This window comes from Papaver somniferum, chromosome 7, assembly GCF_003573695.1.
Source record: "Papaver somniferum cultivar HN1 chromosome 7, ASM357369v1, whole genome shotgun sequence".
Lineage (NCBI taxonomy): Eukaryota > Viridiplantae > Streptophyta > Magnoliopsida > Ranunculales > Papaveraceae > Papaver > Papaver somniferum.
The window spans coordinates 226,625,076-226,651,075 of record NC_039364.1 but is presented as its reverse complement, the minus strand read 5'-3'; the positions used below and the strand labels follow the sequence as shown (position 1 = coordinate 226,651,075).

Here is a 26,000-nt window from a genome sequence, read left to right as displayed (position 1 = left end):
GCCGCAGACAGTTCCTCTTCTCTATGACGAAGCTTGGCCTCCAACTTTAATGACTTTGCTTTGGAGAATTGGTATAGAACATGGTTACAATGTTCGCTCATCATCATCTATGTCACAAACAACAAACATTATTATACCAAAGGGATCAGATATCACGAAGAATACAATGTTCGGATATCATGAAGAAAAAAGTACAAGGATTTACCTCTAAGACACGCTGCTGGGGAAAACCGTATTGGTACCCATCAGCTATGGCCATCATATCAGCAACAGAGGAGGGAGGGTCAACCACTAGGTTAGCTTCCGAAGCTCTAAGATTCTTCTCCCACATCTCAGCAACGCGGGCTTCAGAAGACAATTGCATCATCTGACGAGTATAAGCATCGGAATTCTTCTCACCAGTGACCACTGGGGCAGGGTTAGGGACGAACATCAGGTTCTTTTTCTTAAGCCAATCCAAAATGGCATCTTCACCTTCAGGCATTAGCGAGTAAGGGAAATCCTCTGAAGGAGACTCAACCGCAGACTTCCCCTTGGCGGTTATCTCCTCACCCGCGCAAGTCTCGACATTACCACCCTCAGCATGACCACCTGAGTTCTCAGCTTGCTGACCAGTGGTACCTTCTTTGCCAAGATTCCCAAGAACATACCAATCATCATTTGGGGAAAGCAATGAGAAGTCTTCGGAAAGACCCATGGCAGCGTTTACATCAAAGGATTCCCCCGCGGAATATATTCTACCAAAAGAAAATTCAGGGGAAATAACGGGCAGAATACCGACACCACCAATATTATCGGCAACAGGGGAAGATCCCCCCTCGCCGGTACCACCTGCGGTAATATTACCCTCATAATTACCATCACCACCCGCAGAAACTTCTTCTTCACCATCACCACCCGCGGCAACTTCTTCTTCACCATTGTCATCCTCGTCATCAGGAGGAGAAGTATCAGTACGGTCTTCTCCATCGGACATTTCTTCATCCTCAACATACCCTTCGTTCACAGGACTAGTAACCTCCTCATAAACCTCAGCCTCACCGGTCACAACAGTAGAAGATTGTTTGGGTCCAATTTTCTTTTTCTTCGACACCTACAAACCAGTACATGTCCCAACAAAGGCTCATTTTCTCCCTCACTTAAAAAATGTTTTTTTCAACTAAGGAAAAAGGGGCAAATAGAACAGAGAATATAGGAAGAAACTGTACCTTGGCAGTAGAAGCACTCTTCGGTGGAAGGGTAGCACCAGAACCCTCCTCCTCATCTCCATCAACGACATCAAGAGCGTAAGGAAAATTCATGCCCGGGAAATTTGGACGCCAAGGACAGAAATCTCCATAACGAGCAGGAGGAGTTTCACGAGGCTTGCTGTTTTCAGAAGGACGCCAACCGCACGGACCAAGAATCCAACCATAAGCCCAAGAGCCAACTATTTCATTGACAGTAGCATGCCACTCATAATCATGATCACGCTTAATCCTTTCATGAGCAGAAAAGAGTTTCCGTTTAGCAGATCCCTCAGTACCAGGAACATACTTCAGCTTGGCATCACTCACCTCACTCAAAAGACGAATTTCACCCCGAGGAGCAACAATGTTACGAAGAATAACACTCTGCGGCTTACGGTTCCTACTGTTGACATAATCTCCAAAGGAACTGTTAAAATTTTGAGGAGTGTACCACTCTCTCTCAGCAGGATTTGGAACGTAGCAGGTCATCATAGTCTCCCCCTTGCTCCGCAGGTAACATTCCTTCAGTGCACGAAGATAATTCCCAGACAGTTGTGACACAGAACGATTATGAGTATTTGTGGAAGAAACTTCGCGACTAGCCAGCACATCATAATAAAAGGAATCACCCGACTTATACAGGGGCAACATGAGACCCGCCTCGAAGGCTCCAACCGTAGTCAAGAGATGGAACTCATCAAACTGATACTTAGAGAGGAGTTCGTAAGTGATATCATCGTCAGGGGATAGAATCGAACCTCAAAGGCTTGAAGCTCATGTTTTTCCTTGAACATCTCAAGATCAATATGCTTGAAAGTGACCTTATTCTTACCAACTGAAACGCTGCGTATCACGGGGGCAGCTTCTTCCTCGTCCGCGGAATCTGACGTGGGACTCGATTCTGAAGCTTTCCTTTTGGAAGGAAGATTTTTAGACGGATCAACTTTCGACATAGTACCCTTGGAGTACTTCCCTTTGAAAAAAACCGTTGGAGGAGGCGGCAAAGAACTCTGCAGGGGCACTGAAAGAGGAGCCATTGAACGAAGGGGTGGAACATCCAATGTTTCATTACGAGGAGGAGGAGCCCGCGTACTCCTAGAATCATCACGAGGAGGAGCCTGCGTATTCCTAGAATCTTCACGAGGACGAGAAGGAGCGCGATTAACAGCATATCTAGACCCCGAAGGACCCTTCGGCAGATCCCCTTTCTTAGTAGGCAAAGCCTTCGCACCAGAGGAAGATGAAACCCTATGACCACGAGGATCCGATTGCGAAAATTTATAAGAACCTTCCCCAAGTGGAGATCTCTCAGAATCTCTACGCGGAGGGGATATTGGCGGACTAGACGGCGGGGTCTTGTAAGGAGCCCGCGGACGATCAGACATAGCTACAAGGAAACACAAAAACAGTTTAGAGGAGAATACGAGGAGATCACTAAAGATCAAAAAACCCATAAACTGATGGTTCATCCGGATTAACATCAAAAACCCTAAAAACTGAAAATAACCAGAAATACCCCATCAGACTCCAAAAATGATACTTAGATACAAACTTACAGACTTTGTAACAAAGAACAGGGGCAAGCATATATGCTTCGACATATGTGTTCTTCATCACAAAGCCAAAAGTACAGCAGCAGAAGACAAACGGGTAGATATAACAACAGAAAATAGATGAATCAATGATGAGCAGCTGATGAAAAACCCCATACCTGTATAAAAGAGGACGATAAGAACCAACCACGGTCGAAGATAGAAAGATCAGAGATATCAAAAGCAAGTTATCTTTGATACAGGGGCAGCAACAGTCGAGAGCGAAAGAGTCAGAAAATTGAATGTTGTTATCTTCCTCACAAGAACGACGATAATAAATGACTAAAGAACAAGAATAGAAAACAAAAAAAGGATGAACACTTACAAGAAGAGGATAAAAGTTTTTTTTTTCACATTCTCTTTCCTATTTATAAAGCTAGAGAAGACAATAAATGTCCCTCGTACCAAGGAGCAGTTATGGGGGAAGTTAATGCAAAAGTGAGAAATGTGCCCGTATTTATAGGGGAAGTTATTTCAGGAGAGATAAAACGTGTATGACGACCTTTCTTCTTCTAAACTGCAAAATACGCCCAAGTCAGAAGAAGAGGGGCAAATTGTATGTACACATTTCATCATCCACCACGTGTACAGGAAGAGACACGTGGAAGGCATACAAAGCGAGACATCAAAACATGATAACAAGCAATCATAACCTAGAGGAGCATCTCATCAGAAAATATCACCGGTCAGCAGATCTTACGGTCAGGGACTGAGGATCACAGAGTTATGATGGCAAAGAGGAGCACCAGATAATACCCCTTGGGTGTTAGTACATCCTATCCCGAGGAAGATCCCAGATCAACGGCTGAGAGAGAGTTTGACTGACGCAGATGTGACCTTACTAAGAGACACTTGTCTGACACGAGCGGACGTCCAACTGCCCACATTAAATACAAGAGATATACACGTGTCAATCAGCTCGTGGAATAAGCGAGGATAGCTCTTCGTATTCAAGTTTAGACCGCAACATATGCCGAAGACCTCTGCGTAATGGGCACAAAGCACAAGAAGATAAGGTTGTAACGGCATCTCAGAAGTAGGACCCACGTTCCAATCCTATAAATACCCCTCTCCACTAAGGGAGAGGGGGTCGACCAATCCAGAGAAATTATAGGAGAATATAGGAGAGAGAAATAGGAAGAGTAAGTAATCCCCCTTATCTTCATGTACTTTACATTTATACTTGATTCTCTGTTTATTCCTTTATAGGAACATTATTTATGATAATATTCGACTAGACAATGACAAGCTCGAAGGCTTTGAGTCGATGAATCAATATAATCATCCCCTTTACACATACGACGTACAATTTTAGAATTAGAATGTATGCGAATATTGTTTGTGAACACGTGGATGGCTTCGTGATTTATGTGTTCACAGTTTGTATGCTCATGCATAGATCAGTTATTTGAGTCCTACTATCCTAACATTGCATATTAGCATGATAACAATACCAGGATCATGATCTATCAAACTTTTAGTCTCCACACGTGATATAGAAATTAAAAAAATTAACCATGAGGGTTTTAATCAAGTGCATAAAGTCTTATGGATCTTACCAAGTTGGGAAATTTCTCTGAAGTCCCTTTATGACAATCTCCCTTGCGCTAATAAGAAGGAACCATAAATGATCCATCCTGGAGAAAAATATAGAGGATGGGTACCTTTCCCTGTATTAAATGTTCAGTCATAAACTTATAAATGTGCCTACGTTATTCTCCTCAGTGGCATGAGAAGTGAAACAATGACTCACATATTCATATGGACATAGTGCAATGCTCTCTCTTATGTTTACTTACTTACCTCTCTAACCCTAGAGAAAACTCAAGCCGTCATCCCCCTCCTGCTCAGAACTAGCTTCATTGGAGTTGGATCTGAGCAGGGTTCTTTCAATTACTTGCTTTCAAGTAGGTTAATAAGATTAGGATTTAGTTTTATCGCTTTTCATTAATGTTTTATTGTCGTCTCGTCTTTTTCCCTTCGCTTTCACAGCGATGTTATATGCGCTTTTGTAATTTTTTCTTAGTCTTCATGGCCCTCTTGATATTGGATATGTTATGGTGAAGAGCTTCTTGGAATCATACCGACAAAATTGGATCTGTTTTCAACAAAAAAGATCTAAGAATTCCGTTGGTTTTTTAAGTTGTCAAGATTAATATAAGAAACATACTCTCTTGTTTTGAGAGTCATCTCATTTTCAACAAGAATATCTATCACATAGTGGAATTTCATTCCAATCACCATTCTCTTTCCGATTTAATCAGATCTCTACATGTATTTGAGACTCTCTTCTCAAAGGAATATTTGAATGTAGTTTTTATCTTTTGTGATCTCTACATGTTTGTGAAAATAGAGAGTAAAACTATCAGGAGCTATATCAGTTCCCAAAAAGTAATTTGGAATTCTCAATGTCGCTGCTAATGTAACAAACATCTCATGTATTCACTTTGAAATATTATAAGGGTTTTGGTAATAAAAATTAAATAAAAAAAATAAAAGTTAATCAATGTCCATGTTCTATAATGGAAGATGAAACATTTCGCCAGTATTATTATGATGAACCAAATATTTTTTCTTCCAGTGCCTCACCCTGGACACCATGACTTCACGATGCGCCACGCTCTTGAGTAACCGAACTGTAAAATTTTGCTTCTTAGCAAGCACATGCACATCGATTTGCATTTCCAAGCATGCTTTACGAGAATGATATCTTTAGATATATCTCCATACAATCCCATTATACACTTTGTTCAGCTAAGGATGCAAGGTCACAACGGCCAATAATGATGTATTTTTCACTCAGCACACAATTACAAGTACTATCCAAGCATTTATCATGCCTTGAACTAGTTTATTGGATTTACATATGCTATTACAAGCATATTTTTTGTGCCCTTATTCCGCTTTGTCCATGTGGTGGATGCATATGCTGATCTTGTTCGCCAAGGTTGCAACATCCAGCTACATGGCATCATTTCCGTGCATCATCTTAATGGTGCAAGTCATCTACATAAATTTTATTAATTTCAATTTAGTGAGCTTCCTATTTTATACATGTCTTATTCGTAGGTTGGTACGTGCCAGCATCGTATAGGTTGATAAGCAGTATGAACAAACAATAAATAATTTTCAACTACCTCATCAAGTGTGTTAACAATAATATCTTGTATCACATGTCGATCCAATATTGCTCTGTTGAACCCACCAAGCTTTTGTATGTCAAGTTTAACTCCAACTCGAAATCGCTTGATATGACTATTAAAGTCAACATTTTTAGATTAGACTAGCAACACAGAAATGTTAAGACTTGCTCTAGTTACTCATGCATACCTGAAGACGTATGGAAGAAAACGAAGATATCATCCTTCTGTTTGAGGTTAGCAACTACGTACTTGACTTCTTCCATTTTTATCTTTTGTTCTTTGAGGTCTATACTCATTGAAACACTCCATCCGAAGTTAAAATTTGTTACAACGACTTTGTTGGCCATTGTAGTATGATCAAAGTGTCATTAAGAAGTAATATACAGTATTCTGTTTCTACAACTTAAGTATACGGATTTATGAAATATAGTTTATCTACGGACTTTGTGTCCTCTAATAAGTAACTATTTATTATTCTGTGTTTTGAGCTTCCGGATAAATCCAAACCTTGGAATTATGTTTGAAAGAAATTTCAAAAATATAGTTTAGGGAAGTAGACTTGCGAAACTTGTTTTGTAGTTGAAATATGTATTCACGACCAATCTTAGGACCAATCCTAAGTATAGAACCGATCCTTAGAGAGGACCAATACCTTGTGGCGAGGATTGATCCCAGAACAGATCCAAAGTCAGGACCGATCGTAGGAATGACCCCGACTATGTCAAACTTGTTTCAATATTTTTGATTTATCTGTTATCTTCGGGTGTCTGCAGACATGGAGATGTATACGAATTAGACTGGGAATGTTAATAAGTGTAGACATAATGATTTGAATACGTGTCAAACTCAACTATCTTATTGTTCAAGTATATTCCTTTAATAATCAATGCAAGATCCGGGAACCCATTTTTCAGTTACCATTTTCGGATCTAATCATATGCTTACCAAATCTCAGAAGTTTGCATATCTTTAGTTAATATTTAGTAAAGTGCATTGATCCGTGCTAGTTATATATTAATTATCATGTATGTTAGAAATCGGTTTATTAGTTGGCATACAATTGTATTTACTAATTTTTGAAGTAAATATATATTTCATATCTTAAGAATTTTCGAAATTGGTAAATTTTATTTCCAAACAAAGTCGTGGTCATAAAACTATAAATAATGGAGCCTTGTATCTTACAAACTCATCCCTTGAACACACATCTTGTTTGATCGTGTGGGAAGCCAACTTGTTAAGAGATATGAGTAATATAAATAGGTGAAACATCTTGTATTCCTTCGTTTAAAGTCTTATTTGGGATCAAGAAGACTTTATCAGTATCGTTGTGGGGAAACAATATCATATTGTTATTTGGTTCTCGTTGATTATTTGATTTGATTAAGAACTAAGGGTATACTTATCTTCAATAGATCAAATTTGTTTATTCTATTCTTTTCTGATATATGGCCACTAAATTTTGATTGAGGATTGACCAGAAAAATCTAAGTGATTCTAGACCTTTTGATAGAACTGTTGATTAATCAATGTTAATAAACTCAGCTCTATGTGTGTTCTTCAATATTGGGATCAAGTTGTTTGCAACTTTTACTTTGAAAAATTGAAGATTTGTCCTTTTAGTTTCGATGTTTGTGTTACTTCTTGCATACTTGATTCTACCAAGTTGTTTATCTTGATAAACATACACAAGACTTGTCGAAAAATCGTACAAATTGTTTAGTTATTTAGACAGAGCTTTTTTCACTGAGATTGGTTATTTCGATAAATTATCTTTCACCATAGGAGTTTATTGATATAAAAAGGAAGATCCTTTACTCTACTTTATTAATTATTACTGATCTATAGATTGATTTGGGTGATCGATAAGTGAGTTGGAGACTGAAAAGGGTTAAGCCCTTTGTTATTTTGGGTTCCGGTCGGGAGCGGAAGTACTTACAACTGTGAATCAAGATAGTGGACTTTGTCTTGGGATTCACGTGCGCAGACCAGATTGACATGCAAGGATACTGAAGGAATTCAGTAATGAAGAAGTGTTTATTTGGTCTCAAATATAAGAAAATGCGATAGTTAATTTTTATAGTGGCTTAATCTTGAGATTTTTCAAAACTGGATTAGGTCTCGGGGTTTTTCTGCTAGGTTTCTGGGTTTTCTGTTAGACGTTTTCGCTGTTATTTAATGGTAAACGCATTATTCTTATTCTTATATACGCTTGCAAGCCATTGGATTAAAAATATTTGTGGTGACAACCCTACGGTCAAATCTGTTTATAACTGACGTATCTCAAAGAAAACACAAAATCAAGACTTTTTTTTCCAAATAAAAGCATATGCATTAAGCATGTAACCTCAAAAGTTCAATTATTTGTTTGGACAACAATGCAAAATGCAAGCCTATAATAGATGGCCATAATACTAGAGAATTCATAATATAGGATAAGACGTGTTGTCTATGTGCACCTGGAGAAGAATTTTTAAATCACATATACACATATTCTCCAATGTAAGTACATAACAAAAATGTGGAACTATTTTGTGAATGATAGTATAACTAGAGATGGATACAGGAAGGTAAACTCAATGATAAAGTATATAACTAAGATGAAACTATTCTGGTCTAGCACGTGAATCCCAAGACAGAGACAATCTTGATTTGCTTCGTTGTTATGAAACTTCTGCTCTCAACTCATTTAGACCGTAACCTGAAACAAAAAGACTAAATCTTCTCCAGTAACCAACTCACATGCCGATCACGTAAATCTATTTTTCGATCAATGATAAAGTAGAGTAAAGGATATTCCTTTAAAATCAATAAACTCATTTGGTCAAGGGTCAAACTAAGACATTGATTATGAAAATAATTAATCTCAGTGAACAAGTTTTATCCAAGCAACTTAATGTAACTAGACAGTTTGCTCGGAACTTCTACAAGTCTCATGTATATCTGAATAGAAAACTTGCGGAACCTAGAGAACCAAGTATGGTAAAAGTAACATAAATATTAAAACCAAAATAAAAAATGTTGTCAAGTTTCCAATCTTTAATTTCAATCCTCAAAGTAACTGTTGCAAACAACCTGATTCCATTATTAATCAACATACACAGTGCGGAGACTGTTAATGTTTTCTAATCAACAATGATATCAAAAGGTTTAGAATCTCTTATATATTTTCTATTCAATCCTCAAACTATATATAAGAAAAGAAAGACCATAGTATGTTTTATCTATTGAAGATAACTATACCCTTAGTTCTTAATCAAATAAATAATAAAAAAATAACTAAAATAACAATTGTTTCCCACCAATGGTACTACTAAAGTATTCTTGATCCCAAATAAGACTTTAAACGAAGGCAACATAAGATGTTTCACCTAATCATATTACTCATATCTCTTAACAAGTTGGATTCCCACACGATAAATCAAGATGTGTGTTTAAGGGATGGGTTTGTAAGATACAAGACTCCATTATTTATAGTGTTATGACCAAGGTTATATCTGGAAACAAGTATGTAATATATATTTACTTCCGAAATTAAAAAAAAAACAATTGTATTCCGACTAATAAAATGATTTCTCTCATAGATGACAACTAAGATTATTTGGCACACATCCATGTGATTTACTAATATTTTAACTAGAGATATGAATGAAAAAAGAGTAAGCTACTCCTTGTACATCTCTCGAAGTTAACTTTTGGAAAGAAAGTGGCTTGGGTATCTCAGTTGCTTAGAGCAAAGGACTGAAGATCCTTATGTCAGTGGTTCAAATCCACTTCTAAGCAGCATGCGAAACGTATTTCCTCAAGTTTAGGTAGAGTTCTGGGATTTAATAAGCATATAAATTTGATACAATATTAGGTATTGAAAATTCGTCTTCAAGGATATTTCCTTGGGTATCAAATGAATATACTTGAATAATAAGATATTAGAGTTTATCACGTATTCAAATAATTATATTGACAATTATGACATTCCCAGTCTAACTCTGTGCATCTCGATATCTGCAGAAAGCCGAAGCTCCATCGAGTGACCCGTTCGATGTTATGATGTGAAACTACCTTTGTTAGAACATTTCTCGGTTAAACCCACTAAGTATTGGTATGTTAAATTTAGTTTCAACTTGAAATCTCTTGATGTGATTATTAAGGAAAACTTTCTTAGGTTAGACTAGTAACATAGAAATGTTGAAACTTGATCTAGTTACTCATGAAGACGTATTGAAGACAATCAAGACATCATCTTTCAGTTCAAAGTTAGTAACCACATACTTGACTTGTTCCATTGTTATCTTTTGTTCTTTGAAGTATACTCATTGAAACATTACATGCGAAGTTAAATTTGTTACAATAACTTTATTACTGTTGATGTAACACCCTTTACTTTTCACATAGCGCATCCTCAAGGATGCGTCATTTGCATGAGATGAAGCTCTATCTCAAGCTTATGTTGCTTCCTAAAAAGAATATTGGCCAAGAGCCAATATTGCGCTATCATAGTTAATCACGCCAGTGGGTGGCTAGATAGTAACATTGTTGCACCATCATGGTGCATCAGCCAGTGAAAGGATATCTAAGTGCAATATAGGGCTATCATAGTGTTTCACGTCAGTGTGAGGCTAGCCAGAGCGATATTGCACTATCATAGTGCAATATACAAATGGCCATCAGGGCAGAACGAATATCATCATCATGGTGCAACACTCGTGGGTAGCATGACAACGACCATGAATAGTAAAGCAAGGATGTTAAAGTGCTTCCCAACTATAACTTATGGAAATATTAATTAGACATTAGGAGCGTTAATTGGTTGAAGGTGCATTAAGGGGGAATGCACCGATAGGTTCATAACATAGCTAATAAAGCATATATGATATGAAAGAATCATTACGGTGCATGGGTCACTCGATAGAGCTTCATGATGTTTAGGCATAATCATTGCTATGTTGCAAACTAAGATTTCACCACCATGGCACAACATGAAGGAAAGTCCAATAATGCATATTCGTGCACATCATTTGCAAATGACCCTTTGGCTTATACGGATTAGAATTTGCTTGGATTACCATTTAAAACGATTTGGATTTCTAATTAGTTGATTGCCCAAAGAGGATGAACTACGTTCAGTGCTTGATCCCTTCGAGGTACAAAAGAGGGCACACAGGCAGCCGCAATGAGTTACAGCATTGGTGGTCCAACACCTTGTCTAAACTGTGAACTTTGAGGATTCCTGAATATGCGGTATGGGACGTGCACCTAGATATCCTTTTGCAAACTCTGAGTAAGTGGTATGGGACGCTATATTAGGGGATTTAAATCAATATTCTCGGTTATGTTGGACTCTCTTAGGATTCCTCAGTATGTGGTATGGGACGCTTTCTTAGGGGATCCCAATTGATATTCTCGGTGATGTTGTGTAGTTTCTTAGGATTTCTGGGTATACTGTATTTGGAGGATGCTCAGGAGGCCTTAATTGTTGCTCACAACAAATAGAAACAACATTGCACAATTTCGAGCATCGTGGTATGAGACATATACTCAGGAAATCCATACCGATAAAGCTTGTCCACAATAATGTTTATTTTGAATTTTGGGAGAATAAATTCTTTAAAGGGGTGAATAATGTAACTCTCACATTTTTGGCATGTTGCATGCTCAAAGATGAGTTATTTGCATGACATGAAGCTTCATCATAAGTTTATGTTGCTTGGTAAGAAGAATATTATCCAAGGGACAATATTGCACCATCTGGGTGCATCATGCCAGTAGGTGGTTGGCTAGTAGCATTTTTACACCCTCATGGTGCATCAGCTGATGGAAAGCTGGATAAATGCAGTAAAAATCTATCATGGTGCTTCATGTCAATTCGATGACGCAATATTCAAATTGTCCATCAGGCCAGAATGGAAAATACCACTATCATGGTGTAATACTCGTGGGTTGCATGGCAACGGCCATGAATAGTGAAGCAAGCATGTCAAAGTGTTTCCCAACTTTAAGTTGTAGAAATGTCAATAAGACATATATGGAGGGGGTAGTTGGTTGAAGGTGTATTTTAATATCAGAAACTTATTTGTGTATTTTTTTTATATCAGGAATGCCAAGCCCACCTGATTCCTTGGGGTCGCAACACTTGGTCCTCCTTACCCGACATATTTTCTTCTTCTTCTTTTTCTTCTTCAATTCTTCTTTATTGAAACACGAATAAAGTCTCTCATCAACTTGAGTATTTGCTTCTTGATATGAGTTGGAACATGAAACAAATAAAATAATAAATTGGGAGACTTGAAATACAAATTTTTATTAAGACCAATCATCCAATTTTAGTGAGTATTTACTTCTTCCATGAAGCTGGCCTCTTTTGTATTATTTATAAGAGATCTCTCCAAATAGGAGTGTTCCTAGAGGTACCTCCAAGTGGAATCCAAAAATACTTGATAGGGGAAGATTCCACTTTACAACCCAACAAGTTGGATAGTCTTTGAATTGAGTCATCCGCCTCTACAAAACATAAAATAATCTTTTCCAAGTTTACTTTTAAACCAATAATTTCCTCGAAAACTAGAATAATGTGTCTAATATTGTTGAGTTCATATTTACATACATTTTCAAAATGATTATAACATCCTAGGATCATAAGTAATTTATCAGAGTTTCACTCCTTGCAGCTCCAAATCCATTTACCTTGCCCGCTTGCTTTGCTTTTGTCATTAATTTAGAGACGATCTCAGTTACAGTTTAAAGATGAAAGAGGATCTCAATTGCAGTTTAAAAATTAAAGGAGATAATTAATCACCTTTTATCCCCTCTCAGTGGATCTCACATTAACTAAATTATCAATTTAAACACTTTTATGAAATATTTCCAAATCTCGAAGGAATATGGCGTATACATGTGGTTGGTTGATTCTCTTTCGTCATTGCACAAAACACATGGGTCGCTATCAATGGTTATTCCATAATGATGCAACATATCTCTAGTTGGGAGAGAGTCATGAAATATATCTAAGGATAAAACTAACCTGTGAGACTTTATAACACCGTTGTGAGCTGAAATTTGCCAAAATATCTACTTCATCTTTCATTTCTACCAGTTCGGGAATGTTATGTAAATCACGTCTTAAGAGATCCCATTATAATTGCTCGTTCATGTTTAGAGGCCTCATGAAATCGCAGAACCATAAACCATTGACAATCATGTCTGAAATTGTCGCATCCTTCACCCTTGCCGCCTTGAAAACAACCGGAAAAAAATCTTGTAATCTTCCCATATCTATATATTGGTCCTTACAAAAATGAATGCCCTTCCGATTTCTGACCGTGAACTTATCCATTCGCTGGACTGTTGGCACCATGTTTATGAAGTTCTTCCACAGACTCTGACCTTGTGGATTATTGTCCACACCGGGTAGTAAAATTTCACTATTATATTTGAATTTCTCATTTATTATCTTCCTCCAAAGGTTGTTTTTGGTTTTTGAGAATCTCCAAATCCACTTGACTAGCAAAGAATGGTTTATTTTCCTCAAATTTCGCATACTGATCCCCCCGTTATTCTTTGGCACACAAAGATCCTTCCAAGAAACCCACACTAATTTCTTTCTCTCTACCGCACCCCACAGAAAGTTACGCATAATCCTTATCATACGTTTTTCCACACTTGCCAGAAGGTGAAAAATAAACATATAATAAATTGATAAGCTCGCAAGAGAACTCTTGATAAAGGTTAATCTACCTGCTTTATTAAGTTGCCTCTTCTTCCACGACGCCAACTTTTGTTCCATTCTAATCAAAATATGGTCCCATACATTTGTGCTCCAGTTGGCATTCCAAGGTAAGTGAAAGGAAGCTTCTTTGTCTTACGGCCAAGTTATCTGGATAGAACATTAATAACCCCTTCAGCTCCCACACTGATCATAGTACTCTTATCTAAATTCAGCTTTAAACCTGCAATAGTTTCGAAGACAGCCAAAATAATGAAAAGACGTCTAACTTCCTCCACCAAAGCATCAATAAAAATCAAAGTGTCGTCCACAAATTGAAGATGAGAAATGATAGAGCCTTAATCCATCACTTGGAAACCAGAAAGTTGTCCTCTCTCAACTGCATTATTTATTAATTTAGAAAGGATCTCGACCACCAAAAGAAACAAATACGGGGACACTAAATCTCCCTGTCATAAAGCCTTACTTGGTTTCAATATTTCTGTAGACCCGTTATTCACAAGAGGATATAAATGAGTAGTTACACACCATTTGATCCAGGATATCCATTTTGTCGCCAAAGTCGTTCTTCTGAAATATTGTAAATAATATTTGCCAATTAACGTTGTCAAACGTCTTTTCCATGCCAATCTTACAAAGTATTCCAGGTTTCCTAGCTTTCAACCTGCTATCAACACATTCATTTGCAATAAAAACGCCGTCTAGAATTTGACTGAATTAAGACCGAATTCGGACTAGAATGTAATTAAGACCGAATTAAACCCTCACAGCAATTCAATTACAGTCGCTTCTTACGCCTCTTGAATCCCAGCAGGACTCCGCGCAATTGATTCCATTAGATGACGTCCTTTACAACCTAAGAGTTGCTTCAACTCAATTGAAGACTTCAAAACAATCATCTTTCATAGATAAGCCTATTTGTGTGATTTCCTTTTTGATCGTAGATCAAAGAGAGATTGAAAATCGATAGCAATAGAGAAAGTATAGCTAACCTCAAAATCCAGACTTATGCTTCCCGAAAAGCAACCAAGATTATTATTCACCTCACAAGTATTAAACTTGTAGAATCAACAAAGTTTGAGATGAAGAGAACTTTGATGGTTTCTATCTATCTTGATTGATGGAGCAAGCTCAACAATCAAACAAGATCAGGATACTCGAGCAATCAAGATAAAAATGAAAAATCGGGGGTATAACAACCACACCCAATATTTCGTTTGGCAATATGATTAGACAAACTCCAATATAGTTTCAAGAGAATCAACTAGACAAATAGACTCAATTTAGAAAAAGTATATCAAAGAGTTTTGTATCTCTCTTTCTCAATTCAATCTGTAATCAGCAAATAGAAATTTGCGATCCTGATTGAATATAAGAGAAGTAACTTGAATGGTACCAAAGACCAATGTTCAAGGATCAATCAATTTCAATCAACAACCAAAGGTTGGATTTACCAATTGATCGATTCAACGCACAACCTGTGATATTTCAATTATATAACAAAATATAATGCGGAAAAGAAATAACACAAATAGCAGAATTTTGTTAACGAGAAATCCGCAAATGCAGAAAAACCCCGGGACCTAGTCCAGATTTGAACGCCATATTGTATTAAGCCGCTACAGACGCTAGCCTACTACCAATGAACTTCGGACTGGACTGTAGTTGAACCTTAATCAATCTCACACTGATTCAAGGTACAGTTGCGCTCCTTACGTCTCTGATCCCAACAGAATACTATACACTTGATTCCCTTAGCTGATCTCACCCACAACCAAGAGTTGCTACGACCCAAAGTCGAAGAATTGATAAACAAATCTGTCTCACACAGAAAAGTCTATTGGAATAGATAAATCTTCCTCCCACAGAAATACCTACTAGTTTTGTTCGGTCTTTTGATAAATCAACGTGAAAAGGAACCAATTGATACACCAGACTTATGTTCCCGAAGAACATCCTAGAAATATCAATCACCTCATAATAATCTTAATTGTATGGTAGCGAAACAAGATATTGTGGAATCACGAACGATGAGACGAAGATGTTTGTGACTACTTTTCAATCTTGCCTATCGGAGATTAAATCTCGAGCCAATCTTAAAGAAGATAATACTTAAATATGATAGAAACAGCAAGATCAGATCATGCAACTACAAAGAAAATAATTGGGTATGGCTTCACAATCCCAATGAAGTCTTCAAGTCGTTAACCTACGGGGTTTCTTGAAAAACCTAAGGTTAAAGGAGAATCGACTCTAGCTTATAAAACTAGTATCACACATGAGGTATGGGGATTAGGTTTCCCAGTTGCTAGAGTTCTCCTTTAGATAGTTTTCAAATCAGGGTTTGCAATCTAAGTTACCTTGGTAACAAAGCATTCAATATTCACCGTTAGATGAAAACCTGATTAGATTCAAGATAATATATTTCAACCTTTAGATCGAACTTAGCTTGTTATACACAAATGAAATGTACCTTTATTTAGGTTTATGTAGCCGTACCTAAACAATTTTGTTGAGAGTCATACCTTGCATCGGTTTCTGCAAGTCTTTCTTTCAACTCAAAGAGATTTTGACGAAGTTCATCGCATTCAGAATTTTTTGAACATATATCTTCCTCACGATCTTTAAGAATAGATTAAAGCAAACTATAACCACAGTCATATCCCTTAAAGTGTTTTCTCATTTTCCTGTTTTCAAGACAAAGAGGAGTCAGAAATTCAGCCAAGCAAGAAGTTGCCTTTTCTTTCTTTAGGAGATGATCGAAAAGCTTAATGTATTGTGATACTTCATCATCAACATCTTGTCTTTCTTCTGAATCACTTTCATCAGAAAGTTCATCCAACTGTTCATCTAGGCGTGCTTCCCAGTTGTACACAGTTTTAGAAAATCAAGGAGACATTTCTTAGGAAAAACAAGACTTTGCACCAGGTTAGAATGTTTTTGAACTGGTGATGCGTTGTCAGAGATGTTATCGTCCATACTCAGATCACTACAAACATAGACTGATAAGGTCTTAATATGTTTGCTTACTATTATACCAATTGAAAAAGCGGGGTTCTAACAACCACACCCAATATTTTGTTTGGCATTCTAAATAGAAAAACTCCAATATACTTTCAAGAGAATCAATTAGACAGTAGACCCAATCTAGAAAAAGTATGTCAAAGAGTTTTGTATCTCTCTTTCTTAATTCAATATGCAATCAACAAATAGAAATTTGCGAGACCGATTGAATATAAGAGAAGTAACTTGAACGGTACCAAAGACCAATGTTCAATGATCAATCAATTTCAATCAACGACCAAAGTTTGGATTTACCAATTGATCGATTCAACGCACAACTGTGATATTTCAATTATATAACAAAATATAATGCGGAAAAGAAATAACACAGACACCAGAAGTTTTGTTAACAAGGAAACCGCAAATGCAGAAAAACCTCGGGACCTAGTCCAGATTTGAACACCACATTGTATTAAGCCGCTATAGACACTAGCCTACTACCATTGAACTTCGGACTGGAATGTAATTGAACCCTGATCAATCTCACACTGATTCAAGGTACAATCGTGCTCCTTACGTCTTTGATCCCAGCAGGATACTACGCACTTGATTACCTTAGATGATCTCACCCATAACTAAGAGTTGCTACGACCCAAAGTCGAAGACTTGATAAAAAAATATGTATCACACAGAAAAGTCTATTGAATAGATAAATCTGTCTCCCATAGAAATACCTACGAGTTTTGTTACGTATTTTGATAAATCAAGGTGAACAGGAACCAATTGATAATCCAGACTTATATTCCCGAAGAACAACCTAGTATTATCAATCACCTCACAATAATCTTAATCGATTAACGAAACAAGATATTTTGGAATCACAAATGATGAGACGAAGGTGTTTGTGAATATTTTTCAATCTTGTCTATCAAAGATAAAATCTCGAGCAAATATTAAAGAAGATAGTACTCAATCACGATTGAAAACAACATGATCGTATCACGCAACTACGGAGAAAATAGTTGGGTCTGGCTTCACAATCCCAATGAAGTCTTCCACTCGTTAACCTACAAGGTTTCGTGAAAAAACTAAGGTTAAAGGAGAGTCAACTCTAGATTATGCAACTAGTATCACACAGGAGGTGTGGGGATTAGGTTTCCCAGTTGCTAGAGTTCTCCTTTACATAATTTTCAAAACAGGGTTTGCAACCTAAGTTACCTTGGTAACAAAGCATTCAATATTCACTGTTGGACGAAAACCTGATTAGATTCAAGCTAATATTTTTAAACCGTGAGATCGAACTTAGCTTGTTCTACAGAAATTAAATGTACCTTCATTTAGATTAATATAGCCGTAGCTAAACGTGTACAGCATGTTGGCTCAACCGTAGTTAACCGAGGTTAGCTATATGAACACTCTCATATCAACCTTATTCATCTTAACCATAACTAGTTCAAATGACTCAAATGGAACTAGTTAAAGAGTTTTTCAATTGCTATATTCTCATAGAAGTATACAATAACACAATTGAAGCAAAATCGGTTTGATTCACTCGAATCAATTCATGAACATTATAGCCACGGTTTGCAAAAAATGCATTCCTTAATATATAAATGTAGTTCATGTACATAACCGATTTTAGAACTTTAACCTTCAAGTATGCAAACAGGTACGCATACCTCCAATCCCAGCAGAAAAACTCGGACATGAACCTTACGCCAGTACGCATACGGGTACGCAAACTTAGGTTCCCAGACTTCTCAAACCAACAGGTACGGGTACGGGTATGCATACTATGGTTCCCAGACATGGATAACATATGTGCAAGAGTACACAACATGTCATAATCCAATAATGGTTAACTGTTCTAAACTCTTATTTCAATCATTGAAACTTTCTTAGAGGATGACAATAGCCGTTTTCACACACTATTAGCATAAAATCATTTTTCATAACGAAACATTCCAAATGTAAACCAAATGATTGTATCACATAAACCATGTAAGATGTTACTCGAAAATTTTCACATGATCGTCTTTTGACTTTCGTTAAGAATATAAGATGAACTTGGTCGAAGTGAAAGCTTTCCAACACATATTCCGAGAAATATGTAAGCGAGTTAAACTCAGCTCGAAATCTTAAATGTGTATAAGTTGGTAGAAAAGTATATCGTAATACGACTTATGTCCCAATATATGAGATAAAGTAGAAACAGACTTTCCAAGTGATAGATGAGTTTCAGTCTCCACATACCTTTTTGTTGATGAAGTTCCACAAGCTCTCCTTAGTAGTTCTTCGTCTTCAATGATGAACGCCGTGAAGTCTAATGGTCAACTACACAATCTATCCTAGTCTGAGACATCACTATAAGTAGACTAGAAATCAAGACTTATAGTTTTGATCACTAACATTGACAAACAAGCTTGAGATAGCAACGCTTGCGAGTTCGACCGAGCAGTGCTCTAATAAAAATATAACTAGATTAGGAATCAGGAATCACGAATCCCTATGAAGTCTTTGAAGTCGTTAAACCCTAAAGTTTTAGCTAGGAAGAGGATGACTCTAGTTTATAACTAGGACACACAAATGTAGTGTCTGGATTCAAAGATCCCAGTTGTTTGAGGTTCCCCTTTTATCGATTTTCAAAGCATAGGTTGTTTTAGGTTTAATCTAAGATAGCTTTCGAACCAAGTAAACAATATCCACAGTTAGATGAATCTTTGAAATGTAATTTACATATCAAGACATACACTCTGGTTAGGATTAACCGTAACCGAATAGTGTACAAAAACATTGTTCATAAACGGTTAGCCGAACCTAGCCTATTAAACTATAAGCTTAATTATTTTCATAAACACTTAAGACTTTTAAGTTTGAGTCACACACATAAGTTATAATATGATCAATCATGTCTATATAGTGTTCTTAGAGATTTATTCAAATGCTAATTATCTCACAAAAATAATTTTATGTGCATCTGAAAATATTCGACAGGATAAGTACGTGTACTTCAACCTTGTTTGTGACTATATTCGTCATGGTAAATGTACCGGGTATGTGTACCATTAAAACAAATATAAGTTCCAGAACATAAATAACTTTTTCGGTTTGCTACCGGGTATGGATACCACACCGGTTTCAGAACCCACTTAACATTTATTTTTCGGTATGCATACTAAGTATGTGTACCATTCCAGGTTCACGAGTTCACAGACTTTTTGTAGTATGGATACTGGGTATGCATACCAGTAAGTCGCTGCCAAACTATAGCTACACCTGTACGTGTACTAGATACATGCCCTACGGCTTCGGACCTATTTTTCCAGTTTGTGAAACTGGTATGCATACTGTCATGTATCCAGATTTTCAGTAGTTCTATATTTCTCTCTAGATCAATTCGAAACATTCCCAAATAACATCAATGATACATATCACTATTCCAGGCTATTTTCGAATGATAATCTTGAATCATAATTTAGATTACGAACAATAAATTTTCCTTATTCATCAAGTACGAACAAATGTTCATTAAGCTTAGTCATTTATATTTCGAGAACTAATTACCGAGATAAACTTGACTCAAAATTCTTGATATGCTTATAATAGTCCAATTAGTTACGCGACAACGTTTCATAGATAGAAAGATGAATATAACTTGAGAAATAGGTGGTTCAGTCTTCACTTACTTTTGTTGAAGAAGTTCTCCAAAAGCTTCGGTTGATCTTCGCCTTCAAGCGGTAGAACACAATGATGATTGTTGTGATGTCCGTTTCTCAACTACACTTCTATCTGACTTAACTAATTGTAGACTAGAAATCAAGATATATTTTTGACAACAATCTTTAGATAGCAACACCTTTGATTTCGACCGAGCAATGCTCTAACAATAAACATCTGGTTTGCTAACTCTTTTTCGTCATTGCAAAAAATACACTGGTCACAATCAATGGTTATTCCATAACGACGCAAAGTACATTTATAGACCAAGCTTCAAACGATTGAAGAAAAGTACTTGGCATAGGACAAGCTATCTTAAGCGTTGTTATGAAATATCTCCAAACCTCGAAGGAGTATGGACAATGCATAAACATGTGGTTTGCTGATTCTCTTTCGTCATTGCACAAAACACACTGGTCACTATCAGTGATTATTCCATAATGACACGGAATATATCTAGTTGGAAGAGAGTCACGAAATGTAGCCCAAAGGATAAAACTAACCTTGTCGGCTATGTTGCCTTTCCAAAGAAATTTGTCAAAGTCGCACTCCTACATTCTACCTGTGAGAGTTTCGTAACACCGTTGTGAGATGAAATTTTCCAAAATCTACACTTCGTTTTCCATTTCTACCAGGTCAGGAACGTTATGTATATCACGTCTTATAAGATCCAATTCTAATTGATCGTTCATGTTTAGAGGCCTCTTGAAATCGCAAAACCATCCACCATTGACAATCATATTTGAAATTATCGCATCCTTCACCCTTGTAGCCTTGAAAACAATCGGAAACAAGTCTTGTAATCTTCCCCTATCTAGACATTAGTCCTTCCAAAAACGAATGTCCTTCCCATTTTTGACCGTGAACTTCGCCATTCGCTGGACTGTTGGCACCATGTTTTTGATGTTCTTCCACAGACTCCGACCTTGTGGCTTATTTTCCACATCAGGTAGTAAAAGTTCACTATTATATTTGAATTTCTCATTCACTATCTTCCTCCAAAAACTGTTTTTGGTTTTCGAGAATCTACAAATCCACTTGCGCACACCGAGCCCCCCGTTCTCCTTTGGCACACAAAGATTCTTCCAAGAAACCCACACCAATTTCTTTTTACCTTCCACCGCACCCCACAGAAAGTTACGCATAATCCTTATCATACGTTTTTCCACACTTACCGGAAAGTGAAAAAGAGACCGATAAATTGGTAAGATCGCAAGACAACTCTTGGTAAGGGTTAATCTACCTGCTTTATTAAGTTGCATCTTCTTCCACGATGCCAACTTTTGTTCCTTTCTAATAAAAACATGGTCCCATACTGTTGTTGTGGATGATGAAATTTGGATAAGGGGAAAAAGTGGCATTTCAAGACCATAGACAAAATTTAACTCTTACGGGAGAGATTAAGCCCTTGTCCCTCAAGGCATCCTTAGCAACGGTTTCTAGTATACGTCCCCGCGGGACACTGCTGGTCGTAATGTCGTGATTCCTAGTGCACATCCTCAACGAGATACTTCTGGTCACGTAGGTTCTGTAGAGCGTAAAACATCCTCGGCGTACTTATGAACCAGAACAACCACAATTTCAGCATGTCTTCAAGAGATGCGGCTGATTGTGATGCCATGATTCCTAATATACATCCTCGACGAGATACTGCTGGTCATGTAGGCTTTGTAGATGCGTAAATACGGCCCCGACGGACTTATGACCAAGAACGGAGATATGCATGTCTCTTGTAAGAACGACTCACCCTATTTGAGATCAAGGACTGATTACATTATCGCGAAATACATTGGTCATGTCTGCTCTAGGCTCTGACTCGACTTACTGAGGTTTCTGAATAACTCCTTGGACATCCCCGCGAGATACGCTGGTTATTCTGCCTCCTGGCCCTTTCGACGGACTCCTAGAACATCCTTTCGAGATACACTGGTCTTGTTGGCCCATCATATGGACACACAGTTGATTCCTAGCACATCTCTGCAAGATACGCTGGTTAATCAGGCGGACAAAGCCTTTTCTCTCTTTCTAGGGCGAGTCCCATCTGAACACAGAGAGATTCAGATCCGTTAAGAAAATCTCCTGAGATATTTTTGATCCGTATGCAAAATCTCGGAGAGGTTCAAATATCTCTGCACTATCTCTGAGAGATTCAAATCTCTCTGCAAAACTCTTCAAAATATCGGAGAGACTCAAATCTCTCTGCAAAATCTCGGATAGGTTTAAATCTCTCTTCAAAATCTCGGATAGATTCAAATATCTCTGGAAATCTCAGACAAGGATGAATAATCCCCATGGTAGGCACGAGCCTCATGTAGGAATCGAATCTCCTTTTCAGACTCTCCACACGAATTCTGAGGCATTTCATGCCTTTTCACGTGACTCATCCTAGTCATTCTTACAAATCGGAGAATATCTCTCTATCTTGGACAACTCAACTAAAGAGAATATTTTTATCTCTCAACACATCATCACAAAGGCTGACTCAGCTTCACACAAATGGGGGGATAACAATTAGGATTTTTGTCTGGCAGTATACGCCACGTGTGAGAAATACCCAGCTTATTTCTCACCGCAGAAGAGAGTAAAGGCGGTGGAATAATGAGATAAACTCAACCTAGTTTATCTATATTCCTGAAGAGACGGGAGAATTGCTCTTCACAACACGGAAAGCAATCCTTATATTCACCAACCTAAGATTAGAGAATTCATCTATATATAGGTCATTTATTTCTCCAAGCTACGACCATCTTTCTCACAACCTCTCGGAGAAATTCTTCTTCAAACCATAGAATTATCTGATCTCTCTATTCATCTGCTTCCCTCCCTAAGACCAGCCCTAAATATCTTCCTTGTGACTGAAGCAGCCTTTGAGTGGCCATTGTGCGTGGTTTAGATGAAGACTGTTCGTGGTTTAGGCGAAGACTGTTCGTGGTTTAGGCGAAGACCTGAGAACTACCGGAGACTCAACAAAATCTTAAAAAATCTCAGGTAGACATACAGACTTATCTGAAAAACGACTTTAGAGTTACCAGTAGGGATAGATAAAATAAATTAGATCGAGTACACGTTTCCTAAAGAAGGAGTACAAAAACTAATGATAATAGCATGGACGGGATCCATTATGTCTGCAATCGACCTCACCGGAGAAGATGAAGCTCGTTACGAACGCGACAGAGTAAAGGAGCAACCATCCAGCTGACCCCATATCTCTCCAGGACCATATGATGATCTAAACTAGGATATACTAATGAATATTTTCTCCAAAATGCGTTTAGGTCAAGGGCCCTCAACCTGATCACATGACACTCTGGAAGTTTACTTCACTTTACTATTTTACTTATAACTTTTTCATTATGTATCCGATTGACCTAGTTCTTTTTCCTTCGGATTTGTCTTTTCGTCATCTATATGATAAATTTAGTGGAAACTTGGAAAATCTCCAAAAAATTCGTGACCTAGTCTAAAGTGTTGCAGAGCCACATAGGGTCATAAACGGCCAACAAATATACATCTTATCTCCCTTCCTGCTTCAGAGGATCATGACAAGAACGCGAAAAAGTATGAAGCAAAACCAGATCGCAAGACAAGGCTCAACCGAAACTCAGCCTTATCCGAAGACGCAAAGTTGCTAGTCGATATGCTACCTCAACACACATTCTGTCAAAAAGAAAAAGAACTAGACCTAGGGGTTACGGCCAATCCTCGATGAGCCTCCACAACTTTACCAAAAAATATCACATTTCATTTTCCGATGGAACCTCAGTTCACCCAAGATGGAGAAAGATAATTTCTTTACAAGTGAATCTATCAAGGGAAATGAAATCCGAAACGATACTCGTGAGGCTAACAATTCAGATAAAACTTCATTACTCGACATACAGCCGCAACCAAGTACTCTCAATGAAGTAAACAAGGGAAGCATTCGAGACCGTTGCTCCAGGGCACACGCTAATCATCTAGACTCCTACTAGCGGTCCCCTCATCCAAAGACTCTTTTATCGAAAAACCGGCTCAACAAACTGCCTATGTGTCAGAGTCGGACAGGATGACTGAAGGACAAGATATATCTCCCCCAGTCCCAGAAGGTGTCTACTACTCTCAAGTACGGTTAACCATCTCCTAGAAGAATAGATCTCAGCAGAAAATTTACAACAGATGTTCGCATGAGTCTCTGTGAAGACACCTTGTAGAGGCGGAACAAAAACTTTATCTTGTCCACAAAGATACATCAGCAGTATCTCGACATGACTCTCCAACCCACAGATTATCGTTTGCCCCTTTGAAGACTCAATCTTGTATGTTACAAGGGTCTTACTTCATTTTACAAGCGTCCCAAAGTCAATGGAATCCCTAGTCTTATATCAAACTGGGGACTAACGAAGAATCGTGTGTCACACATATGCATGGCCAACAGGAGGTGGCCCAGACATCCAGTTTTCATATAACATATTTAGAAACGATCAGCGCGAGAGTATCAAAAGATCGGGACACATCAAGACTATTCAACTCCCCAAACCCACAACACAACATGTTATTACTTGGGATTAGGTGACTAGAGATCGGCCTTCAAAATCGTGAAGGGGACTTATCTGTGACTCGAGAAATACCGCATCTCTCTCCGGTCTCGTTGAATTATCCTCTATCAGCATCTTCTCTGTACTTAGCAATTGCAACTATGTCCCGGATCCTGACTGAAGACAAGATGTTTTAGGGTTTTATACGCGTGTAACATGACTATATAAAGTAGACGAAGCATTCAAATTATCCTTCGATAATAAACGCATGCAGGAGACAAACTAGGGTTCGCAATCGGTTTGAGGAGGAGTCTATAGTTTTCACTCTACTCAGACGCGACTCATACTTTAGTCACATAACTCGACGAACTAAGACAAATTGGTAGAGATTTGGACAACACCCCCTTGATGAAAAGTATCCGTCCATTTCTTTCCTACCATGTGTTAAAAGGGAATGATGTTTCGAAATATGGTCCAAGAGATATCATCAAAACACTTGAAGGAATATATAGCTGCTGTAAAACCATATACTTCCGAGTTCAACTTCACGTGGACTTATCACCTGAAAACAATGTCCAGATCTTAAATTTTCTCTATAATATATGAAAGGCATATCTTTTTGTTCGATAGTTGGGGTCAACCACTGAAATCGGACGTCAAACGAAGTTTCTACAACCTCTGGAGTGAAGATCGCGCAAGGAAGGACTTCCTATTACGAACTTTACTTAGGGTTTTCACATACTCGCATATGCAACAGAGCCATCTAGGGTTTGAACAAATTAAGAATTCGTCAGGTCTTCTTCCTTTACTAGATGCATACGGAAAAGGTCCAGAAAAAGAAAGTATCAACCCTAAAGAACAAAGACCCCTAAAAAATATATCTTGCTTCATGTTCAGCTGCTTCACTTTGGCCTCTGCATCTCGAGCCACCTGCTTAGCATGTTCCAGCTCTTCATCTACCAGGATTCATTCCAGATTAAGAAACTCTTTAAAATACGAGGACCTGAACTCAACTTACCCCGACGGATCGTGACAGAATTGAGCCACTCGCAACCACCTCATATTGAAAGCAAAGATGATCA

At 37.7% G+C, this 26,000-nt stretch overlaps 1 non-coding gene across 1 annotated transcript; it reads left to right on the top strand.

Moving 5' to 3' along the window:
* Positions 1-9,673: 9,673 nt before the first annotated feature.
* TRNAF-GAA lies at positions 9,674-9,747 on the top strand. Its single transcript has one exon. It is a non-coding gene; the product is annotated as a tRNA-Phe (tRNA).
* The last annotated feature ends 16,253 nt before the right edge of the window (positions 9,748-26,000 follow it).